The following is a 20,776-nucleotide window of genomic DNA, read 5'->3' as shown; positions in this document are numbered from 1 at the left end:
CTGCACATTTTCCCATGAATTTTAGAATAAGGTTATCCATTTCTACAAAAAGGTCATCTGGGATTTTGATTGAGGATGTACTGAATCTATAGATCACTTAGGGGAGAATTGCCATCTCCCCCATATGGAGTCTTCTAATCCATTGTCTTTGTGAGCTCAGCTGCTATAACAAAATGTCATAGACTGGGTGGCTTATAAACAGCAGACATTTATTTCTCACAGTTCTGGAGATTGGAAGTCAAAGATCAAAGATCATGGTGCCAACATGCTCAAGTTCTGGTGAAAGCCCTCCTCCAGTCTGCAAATGGCTGACTTCTTATATCCTCACATGATGGAAAGAATGCTACCTAGCTCTTTGGCCTCTTCTTATAAGGGCATTAAATCCCATTCATGAGGGGTCTACCCTCATGACTTATTATCTCCCAAAGGCTCCCCCCACCCCCACCCCCACTTCCAAATACCATCACAATGAAGACTAGATTTTAACATATGAATTTGGGGGGGATGCAAACATTTAGTTCATAGCATCCACAAACAAGGTACATCTCTCCATTTATTTAGGTCTTCTTTAATTTCTCTCAGAAAGGTTTTGTAGTTTTACATATATAGGTCTTGCATAATTTTTTATCAAGTTTATCCCTAAGTATTTCATATTTTTGATGCTATTTTAATTTTTTTAATTTCAATTTTGATTGTTCAACAATCAATATGCACAATTGACATTTGTATATTGATATTGTATTTTGCAACCATGTTAAACTCATTCATTAGTTCTAATAGCTCTTTTACAGATTCTGTTGAATAGTCTACATAGATGATTGATCAGGTGACTTGCAAATAAAGACAGTTTTACTTCTTCCTTTCCAAACTGGATGCCTTTCATTTCTTTTTCTTACCTTATTGCACTGGCTAGAACCTCCAGGACAATGTTGAATAGAATTAGTGAGAGTGAACATCCTTGTCTCGTTCTTGATCTTAAGGGGAAAGTATTTGGTTTTTTACCATTAAATATAATGTTAGATGCAGGTTTTCCATAGATTCCTATTAACAGGTTAAGGAAGTTCTCTTTTATTCCTATTTTGCTGAGATGTTCTTCAATATATCTGGGCTTTCACATTCTCTAATATTTCTTGAAAGACTTTGGTAGTTTGTGTCATCCAAGGAATTTTTTCATTTCATCTAATTTGATGGAATTATTGGAATAAAGCTGAGTGATGTCACCTCTTTAACTCATGCAATTAGTAAATTGTATCTGTCCTCTTTACCCTGATCAGTCTGGATAGAAATTTATTGATTTTCTTGATATTCATACTCAATCAGCATTTGCTTTCATTGATTCTCTCTACTGCTTTTTTGTATCTATTTTATTGATTTCTGCTTTGATATTTAGTATTGCTTTTCTTCTGTTTACTTTGGGTCTCATTTTCTCTTTTTTGTTCTAGTTTCTTAGGATAGAAACTGAGGATATTGATTTGAGACTTTTCTTCTTATAAGCCCTTAGCACTATAAATTTCCACCTAAGTACTGCTTTTGATACATAACTTTTAATTTTCATTTAGTACAAAATAATTTCTCATTTCCTCTTTGACTCAGAAGCTATTTTGAAGTGCACTGTTTAGTTTCCAAATAATTGAAGATTTCTATTATTGATTCCTTAGTTTATTCCATAAGCTCAAGAACATATTTTGTATGACTTGAATCCTTTTAAATCTATAAAGAATTGTTCTATGATTCAGAATGCGGTCTATCTTGATAAATGTTCCATGTGCCATGAAAAGGAATGAATATATTATTGCTGATGGTTATAGAGCTATATAAAGATCAATGAGGTCAAGCTGATTGATTGTGTTGATTCCTTCTTTTATAGTTTAAATTATTTTGTCTTCTTATTACATCCATTACTGAAAGCTAATGAAATTTTTCACTAAATTATGGATTTGTCTATTTCTCCTTGAAGTTATAGTATTTCTACTTCATGCATTTTGAAGTTACTAGGTGCATAAATGTTTAATATTGTTATGTATTCCTGATGAATTGACTACTTTATCATCATGATCTTCTTTATCCATGGTAATATTCTTTGCAATCTACTTTATCTAAAATTGCTATTCAGCTACATTTTGATTAGTGTTAGCATAGTAAATCTTTTCCATCCTTTCTTTTAACCTATTTGCCTCTTTATATGTAAAGTGTGTTTCTTGTACCTAGTACACAATTGGCTTTGCTTTTCTATTCTATCTGGCAATTCTACCTTTTAGTTCAAGTGTTGAGATCATTTACATCTAAAGTAGTTATTGGTTTAAATGTATCATATTGCTATTGTTTTTTGTTTATCTCATCTCTTTAATTGTTCCCTTTTCCCTTCTTATCTGCCTTCTGTTAGGTGAATTTTTGTGATTCCATTTTAACCATTTTTGTTTACCCATTGTGTTGGCTTATTGGCTACACTTATTTGTTTTATTTTGTTTGTGATTATTTTTATGTTTATAGATACATCTTTAACTTATCACAGTCTAGCCCCAAGTGATATCATATCGCTTCACATGTAAGAGAACCTTATAACAATATACTTCCATATCTTCACTCCCAGCCTTTGTGCTGTTATTGTCATATATTTCATTTTACATACGTTATAAACCCCACAATATGTTTTTTTTTTTTTTAAAAAAAACACCCTACCAATTATATTTAAAAGAGGTTTAAATAATGATAAAAACCTTATATATTTTCTCATGTCAAGTGCAGCTCTCTCCTCTCTAATACTCTGTTTTACAATCTCCAGCTGCCTTGATCTCCTTGGACTTGAAACTGTCTTGGCAACTCAGGGAGTCTGAATTCTCTCTTTTTGTACCATATTCTAGAAACTGTATCTTGGTATGCCTGCTTTTGTTTCATTTTGTTTCACTGAATATCAGAAACCATGTATTAAAAATGCAAAGACTCTGCATCATTTTTTCTTCTCTAGTGAATATGCTCTTTAGCTTCTACTAGGGTATTAAAGTAAAAACAGATCACTTTAATCTAATTAATGACTGGTCTCCGGGGATTGGATTTCAATGTTTTTATAAGACGAGGTCTATTTCTGGGCTAACTCCTCAGGCACAGTCCTTCAGGAGTCCCAACTGAAAGCTTAGGGTGTTTGTATTAATCAGAGTCCTCCAGAGAAACAGGACAAATATTTTATATATACATAAAAGAGATTTGTTATAAAGTTTTGGCTCATGGAATTATGGAGGCTAAGACCCAGGATCCGCCATCTGCAAACTGCAGACCCAGGAAAGCAATGGTGTCCTTTGAAGGCCTGAGAGCCAGAGAGTCTGAGTCTGAAGGCCTGAGAACCAAGAGTACCAAGGACAGGAAAAAAATCAATGTCCCAGCTCAAACAGTCACGCACAGAAATTTCAACTTTCCTCTGCCTGTTGTTCTCAGGCCCTTAACAGATTGGAATGCCCACCCACATTGGGGAGGGCCAACTGCTTTACTCAGCTCATGAATTCAAGTACTAATCTCTTCCAGAAACACCCTCATAGATACACCTCAAAATAATGTTTAACCAGATACCTGGCTATCCTGTGGCTCACTCAAGTTGACACGTAAAATTAACCATCACAGTGTTTTTCAGGCCTTTCACTTTGGTGGACCCACACTCCACTTTTTATCTGTAAACATTTAAGACTGCAAGTAGCTTTCATTAGCTTCTTGGCTTTTTAGCACCTGCTTTCTGATTGGCTTTTTTACCTCTTGGTCTGTGCTACTTATAAATTAGTGAAGAAGGGCCGGCCCGGTGGCTCAGGTGGTTGGAACTCCATGCTCCTAACTCCGAAGGTTGCTGGTTCGATTCCCACATGGGCCAGTGGGCTCTCAACCACAAGGTTGCCAGTTCGATTCCTCGAGTCCCTCAAGAGATGGTGGCCTGTGCCCCCTGCAAACTAGCAACAGCAACTGGACCTGGAGCTGAGCTGCGCCCTCCACAACTAAGACTGAAAGGACAACAACCTGAAGCTGAACGGCACCCTCCACAACTGATTTAAAGGACAACAACTTGACTTGGAAAAAAATCCTGGAAGTACGCACTGTTCCCCAATAAAGTCCTGTTCCCCTTCCCCAATAAAATCTTAAAAATAAATAAATAAGTGAAGAATTTGGAAGGAAAATTGTTCAACTCATTGGCATGATTTCTCTGTTCCTCTTTTCTTTCCATGATCATGGCCTCTCATGTCTTGCCTCATTTAGTATCCTTGAATTCCTTCTTCTTCCCACCCCCCCCCCACCATGCCCCAGCCTTATCAGACTGTAGAATGTTCTACTCAGCTTTTCTGAATCTTAGCAGCTGCTTTTTGCTTAGCTTCTCCTCAGGTGCTACTTAATAAATGGTAACTGTATTAAGGGAAGAAACAACCTGGAATGTGGAATATCCAGTGAGTTTCTGTTCTTTTAAGGTCTTAGCTTGTAAGTCCTAGCTCTCTTCATAGGTCTTTTATGCTTTCAAGTAGTTTTTTTAAACCTACGAGTAGCTTTTGTAGATGTCCTCTATGGGAGCAATGGTCTGCTATTGGGTAATCCAATGTCTTGTGCTATATTTAACCTTAAAATTTTTTTTACCAACAAGACCAAGCTCTTTAAAGATAATCTTTACACTACAGACACAAATGACAGTGCAAACAGTATAAGATATAATTATCCTTACTATTAACTATGACACTAATTAAGATACATTATAGAATCTCTAGGTTATAAAAGACAAACCTATTATAGGGACTGGTTACTATCATTATTACTGGTCAGTGCATATTTGAAAATTAAAAGTTTATGTAAAAGTATGTATTAACACAAAAGTTAATGCTTATTTTGGAGATTTATACATATTGAAACTAAAGTTAAAGTTTCTTTTTAATTCAAATTAATTGCAATGACTTCTATCCTGGTTTTCTTCTCTTCCTTTAATCTTAAATCTAGGACACAGAAACGCATTTCAAAGCTACTGAGTAAAAGCTGCAGCATGTGTTATAGGAGACAGTAGCAAAATGTCTGCCACAGGACATTGTAATTTCTTTTCCTCTGCTTAGCTAATGTTTATATTCTGAACACAGACTCACAATTGGATTTCTAATGTGGATTAGAGACCAAAGATTTCTATAAACTGTCCACCAACTCATATTCATAGGCCCACTGGTCACACAGCAGCCTTCAGCTGAGAATTTTAAAATCTCGTTTACTTCTTGTTATTTTGTCAGCTCACTTTTTACAGTTAACTTATCTGTACTCACCAGCTTCCCTTAATGCTTCTCTGATATTTTCTCCAGCCCTGGTGTGGTGGGGAGTCCCACTCCTCTCTAGTCTGGTGGACCAGACTAGAGAAGTTTAAATCCAAACAAGAGCAACACTAAAAATGAAAGCCATGTACTCCCGGGAAGCTTGCTCTTAAACCTGGTTTGCTGAAATCATTTGTTTAAAAATGTTCGCATCTGTTGCTTGGCACTGATCCTTAAGCTCCAAGACCCCTACCTTCTTAACTAATTATCCTCATGTCAAGTAATCAGTTGTAGTTGCTTGACTATATACTCATAAAAGTCCCCAAATCCCAAATCCCTCCAAATAGAGGGAGAACAAGGGGATAGAATCAAAGAATCCAACTACTAAAGAAAGGGCATAACAAAAACCATAGCAGATCTGGCATTGTGAGAAAGCATTGTAACAGCCTTTTCTCTCTGAAACTTCCCTCCTCCTCCGCCTCCCCCACCCTCCCCAATGACCAAACGGCTCCTGCTACAGATGAAGACCGTGTATAATTCCACAGCATGGAATAAATGAGCAAGGCGGGAACTGTAAACAGTCTGGCCAACCAGAAGCAACAGAGACACAATGCAGCCCAGGGTCTGCAGCCCAGACCCTGTTCCCCACTGAGCTGATCTAATCCACACTTGGCAAGGATGAGCTCACACTGCAGGGCTCGGCTGCCTAAATACCAGGCTCCCCTTGAGGAAGGCACTGGGAGAGGGGAGAGAAGGACAAAGGAGAGAGAGAAACAAGAGTCGTAGGGGAGACCCACAGTGAGCATTAAAATTGTATGTATTCCCTCTGACACAGAAATGCCAATGTGGGGAGTCTTCCTAAGGAAATCAAAACCAAAGTGTAAGAATAATTGGAGACTGTTTATTGTAGTATAATTTGTTGTTGTAAAAAGCTGGAAGAAAAACTGGAATATCTACCAATACAGAAATAGTGGGGAAAATTATGAAACTTCCCACAAAGGAATATTTGGTAGCTATTAAAAATAATAAATTGGATGATTAATTAAATGTATGTATCTAGAATAATGTACATAATAAATCAAATGACACAAATAACAGAGTAACTCCTATTATATGAAATATAATACCACCCATGTAGGAAACAAAAAATAACTCTACATATGTTTGTTTGAACATAGAAAAGGAGTGAATGCATTCACACTGCACTTGTAACAGTGGTTTTGTCAGGAAGACAGAAGGGAGAGGAGGGAGAGGTTAACAACATTTTCTTTACCTACTGCTGTCTTCCTAGACTTGTTATCATGAGTGTTTATTGCTTTTATACTTTAAAAATGTAATAAATTTAAAATATAGAAGGGATTTGAGACTTTAATAATTACAAATAATATTACAAGTAACGCTGAACTCGAGTTGAGCGGGTGTGTAGTTCTCTGGCATTTGCTCTGAATCGATCCTGGTGGGTAGAGGTAAATACATAGGAACTTCTGCTCCGGCAGAGGGGCCTCACCTTGGGTCCCTCAACAGAAGCCAATTAAAGCAAAGACTTCACAGAGCCTCTGGGAAAGGCCGGTGGTTGTGAAATGAAAACTGCATTTGCTTCTCCAAAGCCTCAGCTGCACAACTTCCCAAGTGGCCTCCTGAGCCAGTGAGCAGTGGGCAGAGGCATGGCTGAGGCTGGAACAGGCTTTTGTCTGGGAGAATCCCACCACTCCAACTATTGACAGCCTCTGTTGGCTCCTGTTCCATACTTCAGAGATGAGATGCACAAAGCTGGCCCAGCCGCTGCAGGAATAAATATTAAACTCTGTGGGAAAGACGTGGCCGCCCAGGTTTAAAGGGTTCTGGGTTAGTACTTTGCTGGAAGATTCTTTGAGGACCATTGGGAGCCAGCTGTGGGCCTTCCAGTTGTTGCCCATAGGATGGCATTCAGGCCCTGGAGGTGGGTGTGACACTTGGCTTAGTAGTTGCAATTTGGTTTCAGTCTAATAGAAGCTTCCAGATCTTCTGGTGGGCAATAGGTATATCCTATTCAGTAATAAAGAGAATATACAGAGGCTAGCAGCCTGTGAAGAATTATCTTTTTTGATCATTCATTTTCTAACATCTTTTTTCTCTTTTTGTACAATCCTACTCTCCTCGACCAATGCCTCTTCTTCTATCTTCCTACGTAACTTCTTTAACAGATTTTTTACTTAATGTTTTCTTGATTATCGCAGAAATGCTTGCTATAGCAATCGTAGAAAATATGGGTAAGTTTAATAAATAAAAAGTAATCATTTATAATCCCACTGCTGGCAATAGTTTGGAATAGTTTCTTCTTCTAAAGAAACTAAAGTCTTTACCTTTTTAAGTAGGTCTGCGGTTGTGTAGCTTTGCAAGTGTAGATGAATGTCTCACGTATTATGAATATTATAACAGTATGAATGGATATGAGAAAACGTGTGGAAGTGTGGAAGGGGGTGTAGACAGCGTATGACTGCTGTGGTGTGGCTGTGTGTTCTGGACGGTCAAGCCTGCATTAATATTCCTCAGGCTGATTGTGACAGCAGCCTTCAAGCGTCGGCCTTTCTTTTCTCCTCACAGCTGCCTTGGAAGGCGGCAATATTTGCAGGTAGATTCCCATGGGTGGTTATTTGATCTTCTTTCCTCCAGTTTTTCACCGGCAGATAATTGGGTACCTAGGCTCCCAGCGGGTCACTACTCTCTCTTCCCTTTCCTGTCTCCTGCTATTTATTATGTTTCCCACTCCCTCTTTACTTGATCTTCTGGGTTTATCCTAACAGCAGGCGGCCATCATCAGCCTGGGCACAATCATCATTGAAGTGTCCACTTGGAAAAGGTGCTCATTGAGGCATGCATTCTGTTCACTTCTTCAGAGGGAAAACTACAGCTAATGTGGCCCCTGGGAGACTCCACTCCACACAGAAAATCAGGACTATCTTAGATTAGAGCCAAGAAGGACCGCACTGGTCTGGAGTCTAGCCAGACCGACACTTTTGGCCTCACCACCCCTTCCGTCCAGACAAAACCTTTAAACCCTTACCATTTCCCTAGTTAAGACAATTGCTTTTGCCTTCTCTCTCCAGGTCTCCCCAGCTACCTGTGGAAAATCAGGATGGAGAGCTGGCAGTGCCAAATGATAGTCTGACTTCCCAGGATAGACAGATGGCAACAGGAAGGCCCAGAGTATTCATTCCTAGGTGTTCCCAATATCACTCTGGACCAAATATCCTCGGCTGCAAGAGAGCAATTCCAACTAGCAAGGCCCTGGGCAGAATCATGGTTTCTCTAAGAGGATTTCCCATGCCCTTTCTTGTCCTCACACCAAGAAATCCCCTCTCCCCATCAGAACTCCAGTGCTTTCTGGCCAATCTATGTACATGTAAAGCTTCTCACTGAAGACGGACTTCCCCAGAGTCATCACTTCTACAGTTATCCCTTAGCACAAACATCATGAAGTATAGATGACCGATAGGCTTAATATCTTTCCTAACCTCCCTTCCTATTTTCATTAGGAGTTAAACATAAATGAATGAATGAATGAATGAATGAATGAATGAATGAATGAATGAATATCCTGGGGGTACTTTTGAATAGAAACCTGTAATCTGAAGGGAGCACATATGTGGAAGGTGGCCTGGGCAGTCCTGTCTATGGGTTATCAATCTGCATGACCTCAACCCTCTCTAGTCACTGCCCAGTAGCCTGGTCAAAGCAGGCCCAAGTTCTGCAGGGATGGTCTGCCAGCCTCATCTCTTAGTCCTCTGTTGCCTAGCAACCCAAGTCTGAAGTACACTGACCCAGATTTGGGTTCAGGTGATAGAGGGGTACTTAGACCCCCTCAACTCCCTCCACTGAGGCAAAGTGGCTATGAAGGAGATCAGAGGATGCAGCATATATCCTATGAATTCAGTTTGACTCAGAGCATTCTGAGTCACATTAATTGTTATGGTGGGCAGGAAGGTGGTTGGTAAGACCTGTTTCTGGTCAGTCCAGGGAGTATCCTGAATGAATCTGATCCCCTCTTGTTTACCTACTTTAGACTAGACTGCACAAAGTCTCTAGACTGGACTGGTAACAGGAGAATATTCTGGAAGTGCCTTGGATATAAACAGACCTCAAGGCCTTGCCTGGGCTAGATGCACCTCCCAAGAATTGCTCAAAATCTGACCCAATCTCTGGTAAAAAGTCACGTGGTTCCCCACAACAAACAGACCAAAGTCAACACTGTGGTGTCCTTGACAAGCTGGCCTTTAGGTTTCCTGTTTTATTTTATTGCAAACCTGACCTGACCTGGCCCTCTCCCCTTACTCAAGCCGCAGCAGCACTTTGGCCATGACTCAAATATCAGCTCAAGTTCTTCTCTTCCAGGAATTGCCCACCACACCACAGCTGCCAATCAAAGAGCCACATCTCCGTCAGAACTCCACTCAAAAGGCACTTCTTCCTTAAAGGAGAATAACAATTCCTCTTGAAATAACTAGCTCTGTACCCCACACTTAGAAACCCTGGCTAGCCTCCACCGCTTCGCCCATATTTTCATAGCAGGTGTGATAATTATAGCACTCAACATAGTCGTCTGCAATAGGCCTTGTCTACTCAGTGTCAAAGGAACTGTGTGTGTCTTTTACAAGGCTGATTCCTTCATTCTTCTATTTGGAATGAACACATTCCATCTTAATTAATCTCTCTTCACTCCAACAAGTTCTTTCTCACTATCTCTACTGGATTCGCACCTTTAGGGGTACTATATTAACAGGCCCTTCTTTTTCCAATCCATTTTCATCAGCACATGCAGTATTTCTCCTGATCCAGACACTATTAATGCCCACTCTTCTGTGTGCTCATTTCCCCCCAGCCCTAGAAAGCAGGGTGCTCTGCAAAGTGGGGTTCAATAACATGGGATGTTCTCTGGCCCTATCATCGATCTCTGTCTGGGGAACTCATGATTATGACAAGTGTTCAGAAAAACACCTTGAGAAGTCTAGATGGAAACCAGTGCCCGTGGAAACACATAAATATTTTATCAGGCTATGAACAAGACTCTTGCTCATAAATATTTAAACTCCTTGATAGCATAATGCTCACTGGCTGATAAGAGTCAACTTGTACAGGGGTGGGCAGCTAAGAGGAGGAGGGGAACACAACAGCAAAGGCAGCCGGCATTCTATAGTCTCTTTTAAGGATCTAAAAACACGGAAAGTGTACCTTAGGGCTTTCCAGTGTGCATGGACACTCATTTTCTACGTGTTCTGTCTCTGCAGTGGGAGGCAGTCAGGGCCCAGTGGAGCTGTCTGGAGCAGGTGCTCGCTGGGCTGCAGGCAGGCTGCCACACCAGTCACAACCCTCCCAACCTTGCCATGCCTCTGTCTCAGCACTGGGACACAAAAAAGATTTTTAAATAAAGTACATAGGACTCAAAATGAGGCAGACCCTATAAGAATGTTCATGGAAGGTTTATTGAAAACAGCCCCAAACAGGAAACAATGCAAGTATCCATCAGTAATAGAATCAATAAACACATGGTAGAGATTCACACAGTGGAATACTATCTTAGAATAAAAAGAAATGAACAACTGCTATACTTAATAACATGGATGAATCTCACAGACATTATGTTGAGCAAAAAGAAGCCAGACATAAAAGTACATACCATGTGAATTCATTTATATGATGCTCGGGAAAGTAAAATTAATCTATGATAACAGAAATTATGACAAAAGATGCTTCTGGATGGTGGGGGTGACCAGAAAGGGGCATAAGGAAATTTCTGAGATTGACATTTTTAATATCTTGTTTGGGATGTGAATTTGTCAAAACTGGCCTAGCTTCTAACACAGGATTCAGCTTTGAAGCGCTGTGAGTATAAAAGAGGCCACTGGTCTCCAGGATCATCATTTACCTATAAAATATTGATTGACTTGAATTACCTAAAAGGACTTCTAGTATTTTGCCAAGGGTTCTGCAACCCTTATGGAAGTCAATGCCTTGTTTGTGTCATTTATCTAATTAATTCAACCATTATTTATTAATTGCTTACAATATGCCAAACGGAAACACAGTCATGAATACAACAAAAATTTCTTGTCCTTATGGAGCTTACATTCGAGTGGGGGGTATGTATAGACAATTAACAAAGAAACATATATACTATATATAATGCCAGGTAATGATAAGTGCAATGAAGAAATAAAGCAGAGTCAGAGAACAGGGAGTGACAAAGGGCTGTATTGGCTCTGGTAGTCAGGGGACACCTGATCAAAGAGGTTACATTTGAAAAGAGACCAAATAAATTGAGGAAAGAAGCAGTGCAAGTAAGTACCTGAGGGAAGAGTGTTTAGGCAGAGGGAAGAGCAAAGGAGGGGAGCGTGATAGCATATGAGGTCAAACAGGCCAGAACATATAGGGCTTGGATAAGCCCTGGAAGAGAGTAGGATTTTATTCAAAGTGTGAAGGGAAACCAGTGGAGAGTGTTAAAGAGGGGAGTGATATAATCCAACTGAAGTTTTAAGAATGGGAAAAAGGAGGCAATTAAGAGCTTTGCCTAAGATTCTTAGGGAAGCGTCAGAAGAATAGATCCCTATTTTTTCCCCTCAAGAGCTTAATATCCTTTACACATCTAATATTTTTTAACTACCTCCTGATTCAAGCTCTGTCTGGGTCCAGATCACATATGTCTGGATTCCAAACTCTGATATTTTAGTAACAAGTTTATGTCTCAAGGTAGTTATTAGTTTATAAAAAGAGAGGTAGGTTACTTTTCTGTATGTCTGAAATTTTTCATAATAAAATGTTGGAGCAAAATAAGGTGGGGATTGACATATTTATCAAGCAAAAGTCATCAGCAACTAAACATTAATGTTGCAGTTCTCAACAGCTTTCTGCAAAATAAAGGCTCTGATTTTTAACTAAAGGTAGAACATTCCTTTCAACTTTCAAATCCAACTTCTCTGCCCAAGACTGTCCACTGCCCATGGTCTCTATGGCATGTCAGAGCCTCTGTGCTTCTTTACTCTCTCCCCCTGCCCCCAATTACTCTTTGGAAACTTCTAAGGGAATAGAATAAAATGTGAATGGGGGTCAGGGGGACACTTTTCAGAGAAGTCCTCATACTCCCTCCCCCAACCCCATCTGGAAATGCCCTTGTGGTTAAACAACAACAAAATATAAAAACTCTCAGCAAGAAAACTGTTAAGCACCTCTGGTCCTTCCGAGAGAATTTCTTTCCCTCAATCATTATTCTCCCACTCTTTAGAGAGCCTTCTAGGCTGGAAGTCAGTGGCTTCATCCCCCCTACCCCCTGGGTCTCTCCTAGACCACAATTCTGCTTTCACTAGACTTGAAGTTCTCTATCCCCAGGCTACCATAACTCTGCCTCTGACCAGGCTCAACTCTAGACTTTCGGGAGGAACAGAGAGAAGCTAAAGGCTGGTGGCAGAAGAGAGAAGGGACATACAGGCAGCACTCCAGAGACAGTAGTGGCCCTGAAGTGGAATTAGACTGGCAAAATGGGGACCAGAGGTCCATCGCCCCCCTCCCAAGAGATCCCTAATTCAAGCAAAGTCTTCTAAGGCATTTTATGCTTTAGACTCAAACTGCCTTACACTCTATACAATCGCTTCCACAGCCATTTATTTATCTCCACACTCCTTTGCTTCAACTGCAGCCAAGGAAGAAGTGACTGTTTTGCAAGCCTGGCCGCCAATGCACCCTGAAAGGGGACCTTCTATGCTGCATTTCACCATTGGTGGAGAAACATTTGTTTTCCTTTGCAGGCCTTGCTGCCTAATGCAACGATATCAACATTTTTTCCAGCTTTTAATCCCCACCTGAACATCTTTCACTTTCACGTAGGGGTGCAATAATCTAACGTTATCTTCCATATCCTGGTTTAAAGGACTACACCAGGAAATACATTTCAGTACAGGTGAGGACATAATTTGCCTATTACTGGTGCACGCATTTACCTAGAAAACCAACAAAGGGAAGCGTGAGGGCATCGTGTCATGACTTCTCTCCCCACATATTTCTATTCTGAAATGTTAACAACAAAACTCGATTCTAAAGAAAAATCTCAAGGTTGGTATTCTGCAGGAGCGCAAGTAAACCTGCATATGCACCATTCAAACACCGAGTTCTAACAAGTGGCCCCGCGCTTCTGAGAGCTAAGTTGCAAACGGGTGCTTGCCAGGGTACAAGGATGCTGCAGCTCCGGGGCGACTTTCCTCAGCCCAGAACAAGACAGTTCGAGAGCCCGGAGCGCAACGAAACTTTCTGCATTCAGGACTTCACTGTTCCGGTGAGGAGCCAACCCTACCCGCCACCCTTGCACGGTAGGGTGAACTTTCCCCTGAAAGGCAGATAGGGAACAAGTTCAAGGGCGCGCTGCTCACCTCACCAGGTCCCCGACCGCCGAGAATCGCCAAGCCCGCGGCTGTAGGCGGGACGCCCACGACGCCTGGGTCTCTCGCGGGTGCGCGGGACTGGATGGGACGCGGAGGGGCAGGGCCAGGGCCGGGAGCCGCGCCCATCGCCGCGCCGGCAGCGGGGCGTGGAAGCGGCGGGCCGCGGGCGCCGGCCGCTGCGGTCTGCGCGGGCGTGCGGTGCCCGGTGGGGTAGGAAGCCTCTGGCCGGGTCCTGGCGCAGCCTTGCGTGGCGCGCCCGGACCCGGCGCTCGGCTGGGAGACCGCTCCGGGGCCCGCGGACCCACGCGCCGTGCTCTCCTCCCACCGCGCGCGTCTGTCTCCTCGCTCCGCCGCGGAGTCCCCAGGGGCAGCCCCGCCTCCGGGCGCCCTGCTCCGACCCTCCCTCGGTGGGTGCTTCCCTGCGGCGCCCTTTCCCGGGCTTCAGGCCAGCGGCTGCGCCACGAGCTGGACCTGGGGCCGTGGAGGGAGCCTTAGGTTCGGGTCCCCAACAGGCCAGTGGCAAGACTGTAGGGATTCTGTGCAAATGTTCATTTTTTATTTCTGGGGAGAAGTTACCAATTAGTATTCTTATTTCAGACTCTTTGGATTTTCCAAATTCTTTACGTTGAGTTTGTACTTTATTTATAATCAGAAAGACAAGAACGTTACTTTTGCCCCGGAATGCTAAAAGCCACAAACAAGATGCCCACCCATTAAAAATATGTGTGAGCTTTTTGTTTAAGACACCCTGAAGAAGGTACAGGGTGAGAGATCTGGAAAGGGTCTTGGGAATCTATTTAGACTTTTCATATTTTCATTTATTTAAAAATCTCAGACGTATTTATGCTGGTTGGAAAACCCCACATTTTCCCGACTGCCTTGAGGAAACCCTTGGCTGGCGAAGGGGTAAGGGAGGAAAGACAGGTGGGGCCAGCTCCCACTCCCAACAGGACGGTAGTGACATTCTTAGATGTCCTAGGCACGATGTTACCCCCAAAGAATTCTTTTCACAGAGAGGTTCTACTGAGGAGAAAAATGAGAAGTAAGAAGGATAGCCAAGGGTGGCCTCAAGGCAGTGAGCAAAAAGCTGGATTTCCCGAGAGTACGCGTTATGTCTGAGGTTCTACCCAAGACTCTTTCCAGAGCTCTCATGCTGTATAGCGAGACCCTTTAATTTGGTATGTGCGCGAACTGAGGGGGATGGATTTAATCCTCCGCGGGAGTTACTCTAGTTAAGAAGGCTTGTAGGTTCATCTTAGGGCAGCTGACTTCAGAGCCAGAATCAAATCTTCTGTTCTGTCGTTCTAGATTGAGAAGTTAGTTGTTCTTCTGATCTCTGTGATGGTCTGATCCCTCCGCATTTCTCAGTGGGCTCTTTGTTCTCACTATCCCCTCTATATTCTGCAAACTCTTTCTTTGCATGTGGTTCCCACCGCTAATCCCAGTGTTCTCTCTCAGATTGGAGTATCCCCGTCCCCTCAGTTGCCAGGCACAGAAGGTTTTTCATCTTCTGCCAAGGCCTGCCCTATTTACCTCAGAAACGATTCTGGAGTTTTCCCCCTCCTCTGCATTCCCACGTTGCTGCTCTTGTTATACTTTGATTACCTTGGGCTGAATAATTTTAATAGTTTCCTAACTGGTTTTCTTGCCTCCTGTGTCTCCCCACCCCCAACACAGACCTAAGAATGTCACTCTCCTGGCAAAACAAACAAAACATTGCCCCTACCCCTTACACACATACACCTGCAGAGCTTCCCTCTGCGATTGGAATACCCTCTCGACCACTTACACAATTTGGAAGCAGCTGACCTTTCTTCCCAAGCTTCTGTCCAATCAACACCTGTGTTCCATTTATACTAAGCCAGGCCACTTGCCGTTCTTTGAATACACACCCCTGGTTTTCTAATACCCCTGTTTATTTTGCTCACTCTGGTCCCTGAGCCTGGATTTCTCTTTATCCCCATCTTTACCAGTTGAATATCTCCCAAGCCTTCAAGATCCAACTCAAATACCTTCTCCTTTGACGAATTTCTTCCACATCTTCCTAGTCAGATCTGTGAGATCAATTAATGTCTCTTTCCCAACACTCTGTGCTTGTTACTACACTCACTAAATTTGGCTTTAGGTTACAGCTGGCTGTGTCCTCTTGTCTTCCCACTAACTGTCAGGGCCTGCAAGGCAGGCTGTGTTTCTGACTCATCTTCATCCCTCACAGCAAGTATTAGCCACACACACATTTTAAAATATGTAACCATTTCTTGGTTGTATTTAAACTGTGTATTTATTGTAAAAATTTAAATACATCAAAGTATAAGGGAGGAAATAACCCCCCACACTCTGAAATAACCACTGTAAATATTTTGGTGATATGTTCACGTATCTCTTCATGCACATATCCATCCATATATGCACTCATGCAATCGTTTCTTGTATGCTGTATTTTCTTCAGATCTCTCTTTTTAGTTTTTTCTTACTCTCTCCCCCTCACTCTCAACTATTTAAAAAGTTAAGCATGCTGATATAACTTCATATATATATATATATATATATATATACACACACGTATATTTTTGTTCTTATTTATTTTACAAAATGAGGAATCAGTAAATACACTTCTCTGCTTTTTGCGTTTCTCATTAAGTAATAAGTCATAAACATTCTTCCAATTTAACTGATACTGCTCTAATTCATTCTTTTATTTTAGAGGCCGCCTAATGTTTTGGATGTACCAAACTTTATTCAATGTTTCCCCTATTCATGGCATTCAGATTCTTTAAAAAAGTTGCCACTGCCATTAATGTTTCAGTAAATATCCTTATATGTGTATTCAAATGCCCTGGTACTTTAATTACTGAAAGATGGATTCCTAGATATGAGATTGGTCTATTTAAAATGTTAATAGACGCCTTTCTGAAAGGCTGTAACAGTTTGCTCTGCATAATTTTAACCATTCTGATAAGTGAATAGTAGTTTGTTGTTCCTTTAATTTGTATTTCACTGACTACTAGTGAGGCTGCTCATGTTTTCTCTTTTTCTCCTTTAGATGTTCTGTTCTGTTCTGTAAATTGCTTATTCATATACTTAGTTCATTTTTCTTTTTGAATTACTGGTCTTTTCCTTTTGAAAGTGTAAAAATTTCTTTATGTTATAGATAGTAACCCTTGAGTATGCTGTATCTGTTGTAAGTACTTTCCCTAATCTCTCATTTATCTTTCAACTTCGTTTTTTAAACCAATTACAATTTTACTCAGATTGACATCAAGTTAATTTCACATGCCTTATAATGAGAGTCAACATAGCACTTAGGAAACTAAAATAGATTTTGCGGTTTCAAATTTCCTTGGGAAACCTTCTATTTCAGTATTTCACAACTTGTTCTAGAATTTGACATACCATCCTATTCCCTATTAATCTACATTGCCCCATTCTCAAACATACTTGTGTTTATAATATAGTACAAATTTTCTATATATTATTATCTGGCAGAGTCACATTAAATAGATCATTTTGAGGAATCAAAATTCTAGTTAACAAAATGTTAACACATTTAGTGGTCATCATTTTTTTTTTCTGCCCCATATCTCTTCCTTTGGGAAAATGCCACCTGCTGTCTCTCCCATACAGTTCTAGAGATCTGCCAGTCTTGGAACCCCACTCTTTTAAACACAATAGGGGGCATGACCCACACTAGGACAAATTTCTCTCCCAGGAATTTGAATCTTGAATTTTAGGTTGGCAGTGTCGTAAATGATTGTTTTACTCCCAGCCACTGAAAACTTCAGATCTACCCTGTTGCTTTTAATTTTACATATTTAGTTATTTTCTCAGTGGTTGCTCTGGGCATTGTAATTAACATCTGAACTTACAATAATCTAATTTTAAGTAATACCAATTTAATTTCAATAGCATACAAAAATTTTGCTTCAATATAGAGCTATTTCCTCCTCCCTCTTTTGTGCTATCGTTTTCACATAAATATTACTATTTATACATAATAAGCCCATCAACAGTTTTATAACTAATTACTGCTATATGCAGTCTTTTGAATCACATTGAAAGAAGAGTCACAAATGAAAAATATACTTACACTGTCATATATTTACCTATGTACGAAGGTTGGACAATTAAGTTCATGAACTCATCCCAGAAAAAAATGCCACATACCTCATTGCTGAATATCCCGACGGTCACCTTCGAAGTACTCCTCTTGGGAAGCTATGCACCGATGCCAGCACCTAGTCCACCTTTCAAAGCAGTTTTGGAACTCTTTTTCTGGAATGGCCATCAGAGCTGTCGTCATATTACCCTTGATGTCCTGAATGTCATCAAAATGTCTTCCTTTCGATATTTCCTTTTACTTCCCGTAAAGAAAGAAGTCATTGAGGGTCAGATCAGGTGAGTAGGGAGGGTGTTCCAATACAGTTATTTGTTTACTGGCTAAAAACTCTCTCACAGACAGTGCTGTGTGAGCTGGTGCATTGTCGTGATGCCAGAGCCATGAATTGTTGGGGAAAAGTTCAGGTAGTCTAACTTTTTCACGCAGCATTTTCAGCACTTCTACATAGTAAACTTGGTTAGCTGTTTGTCCAGTTGGTACAAATTCACAATGAATAATCCCTCTGATATAAAAAATGTTAGCAACATCATTGCAACAAGTTTGCGAACTTACTTGTCAGAACTTGTATGCTCTTTATAAACAGTACGTAGAAGAGTCCTTTTGGCTCCTCATCTTGTTCATTTTGTTCCACTTGGAATTTAAAATAAGACTCTAGAATTTTTAATTGGAAATTGCCCTGAAAGCCACTACAATCCCAAGGCCACACCCTCTTTAACCAACTAGTAGCATCAGACATTGAGCCTCAGCACCCACCTTAGATAACTGAGATGCTGCCTCCGTGGCCTCAAATTGACCTCCAAAGACTGGCTCCAACTTCTCCTGGTGCCTAGAAGGCTGCGGGTAGTTTGTGAATGGTACATTCTAACAATGGACTGTTCTCAGAATGGCATTCGTTCTTTTGTTATTATACTTGATCTTAGCCAAAAGGCCGAGAAGCGATGTCTTTTGTTATTATTCAACAAAAATGTATCCAGTACAGGGGGTACCAACCTCTCCCCTGTTTTCTTACTTTGGTCCAAAGCGTAGTGTTTCTGCCTTCTCAGAAATGTTTGGGAGAAAGCTGCAATCCTTTTTACTTTTACCTCCCACTTGTTTCTTGTGGAAGGTAGAATGGTTATATTATTGTTTTAGAAAAAGGATCGTTGCATGCCTTTGGTCGTGTCCCTCCTGGGCTTTCTTTTGGAATGATGCTACCCGCAGGAGATGTGCATTCCTCCCTTCTTCGTATGGTAGACTAGCTGGAGCAGACCCTGCTTCTATAGATGGCCTGTGGTTGTGCATGTTCTGCCTGGGCTTGCACGGTTGCGTTCAATTTGGGAAGAAGGAGTATGAACCTTGGTTTAACCTCTAATACAGGCTGTGTTCTCCAATCTAGTGTTACCGTAAAAAGCTGGTATTTAGATTATTGTCCGATTCCTGGATTGATGTTTCTGTGTTCAGAACTCAGAGGCAATAGGGATATGATTCTCATTCTCAAACTACAGTTTTTTGGTGTTCATTGTGTGCAATATATTGCTAGGAACAGTGAGGAAGTTAAAGAACTATGTACGTGGTCCCTGCCCTCAAGAAATTTGTTTTGTAGTGGAGAGAGGACATTTCCAATAATTCAAATGAGGATATTATCAACTATTTTGAAATCATTTTCTGGCTTAAGGTTTTATGACAGAAGCTGAGAATATGGAAACAAGTGATGGTTTCTGCTCTTAAGGACCATATAGAGAAATGATCACAGAGAAAAGGGAACTTGACCTTGTCCAAGAAGGGGAGGATTTCAAAGGGCAGGGACAGGGAAGATATTCCAGGAAGAGGAAATAGTGTGAGCATAAGCTTGGAGGCAAGGATCAAGGCAAGCCGGTCCATGCTTAGAACTGGAGGGATCTGATAGGAGCGCAATGGGAGATGACACAACAGGTGGGCTGGAACTAGATTGTGTGGTTGCTTGGTTTCTGGCCTAATCGGAGGTAGTAGAGCCTAATGGTTCCACCTCAGTGGCCCTGGGTAGGAAAAAAGAGTCCTTGTAGAGGCTAAACTCCTTAACAGAAGGAAAATGTCCCTTAAATAAATACTTTCCTTTCTAATTTACTCAGTATATAATTACAGAATATCAAAACTGTCAAAGACTTTAGAGATAATCTACTTTAATTTTCTCCTTTTCCAAATGAAGAAAGAAACTCTTAGAGATGAAAGTGAATATTCACTTGAACACGAGGAGCCTGCCTGGAACACTTAAAGGTGCTGTCAATGTGAGGAATCCATCCCAAGAAATAAAAGCAGCAACAGCGTCATCTTTGAATGAGAAGTGGCCTGTGCTCCAGAATTCCAATAACACAATGGGGAAGAACTGTTTCAGGAACACAAATTAAATACTTTCTTATAAAGTGAGTGGGAAGATTTCTGGTCCTTACATGTGTGGACAGTGGTCTTTATGAACCAGAGGGGCTGAGTCACACTAATTAGTAGATTATTGTTTTTCTTTTTCATGTTACAGTCATGCACCTAAATGACTCTAAGGTTACGTTTCCAACCCCCAGCAAGCCTTTAAAAGGTAAGAGACATCTTTTGTTGGTGCTTTCGGGGACGATGGGAGGCCACTGGAAAGTGTTGCCATTATGAGTCTTAGCAGGGAATCTGCCTCCTAGGCCTCTCTTGCCAGACAGCGAGTTCCATGGGACAGGCAGGAACAAGATACAGAGGGGAACACCTGTGGGAAACAGAAGTAAACATTATATTAAGAATAATTAAATTAATAAAATAGACATTCTCCAACCCACTTTCGTCACCAAATGTTTAATGCACTGTGGCCAGAGGGAGAGTTTTAATGAGCACCAGACTCCCCGAAACTAGATGTCCAGAATCCAACACAGTTGACGCAAACTGCCAGTCCTTTGAGGTTGGGAAGCTTGCTGGTCGTCCAGACCTTCTTGGGGATGAAAGTTGAGAAGGGGTCAGCCTGCAGTGCTTTTAGGCAAATGTCTTTCTTTCTTTTTAAAAAACTAGGCTTA

General features: G+C 41.1%; 1 protein-coding gene and 1 long non-coding RNA gene across 5 annotated transcripts in view; one reads left to right on the top strand and one right to left on the bottom strand.

Moving 5' to 3' along the window:
• GPR156 (G protein-coupled receptor 156) overlaps nt 1-17,959 on the bottom strand; it is an 89,688-nt gene extending 71,729 nt beyond the window's left edge. Inside the window, exons 1-2 of one of the 4 annotated variants that reach the window (XM_074331477.1) lie at nt 13,646-13,988; nt 10,461-10,629 (exon numbers count right to left, since the gene is read on the bottom strand). The gene's annotated coding sequence lies outside the window, so the exon portion shown is untranslated. Of the gene's footprint in view, nt 1-10,460; nt 10,630-13,645; nt 13,991-17,821 lie in introns of those variants that run through there. The other 3 variants (XM_074331469.1, XM_074331479.1, XM_074331459.1) reach the window with 3 other exon arrangements.
• LOC109446331 (uncharacterized) lies at nt 13,877-20,137 on the top strand. The gene is made up of 3 exons (XR_012496032.1): nt 13,877-14,064; nt 17,773-18,052; nt 19,939-20,137. It is a non-coding gene; the product is annotated as an uncharacterized LOC109446331 (long non-coding RNA).
• The last annotated feature ends 639 nt before the right edge of the window (nt 20,138-20,776 follow it).

The sequence above is a fragment of the Rhinolophus sinicus genome, linkage group LG01 (assembly GCF_036562045.2).
Source record: "Rhinolophus sinicus isolate RSC01 linkage group LG01, ASM3656204v1, whole genome shotgun sequence".
NCBI classification, from domain to species: Eukaryota; Metazoa; Chordata; class Mammalia; order Chiroptera; family Rhinolophidae; genus Rhinolophus; species Rhinolophus sinicus.
Note: the sequence above shows the minus strand (reverse complement) of the source record. Positions and strands in the feature narration are given on the sequence as shown.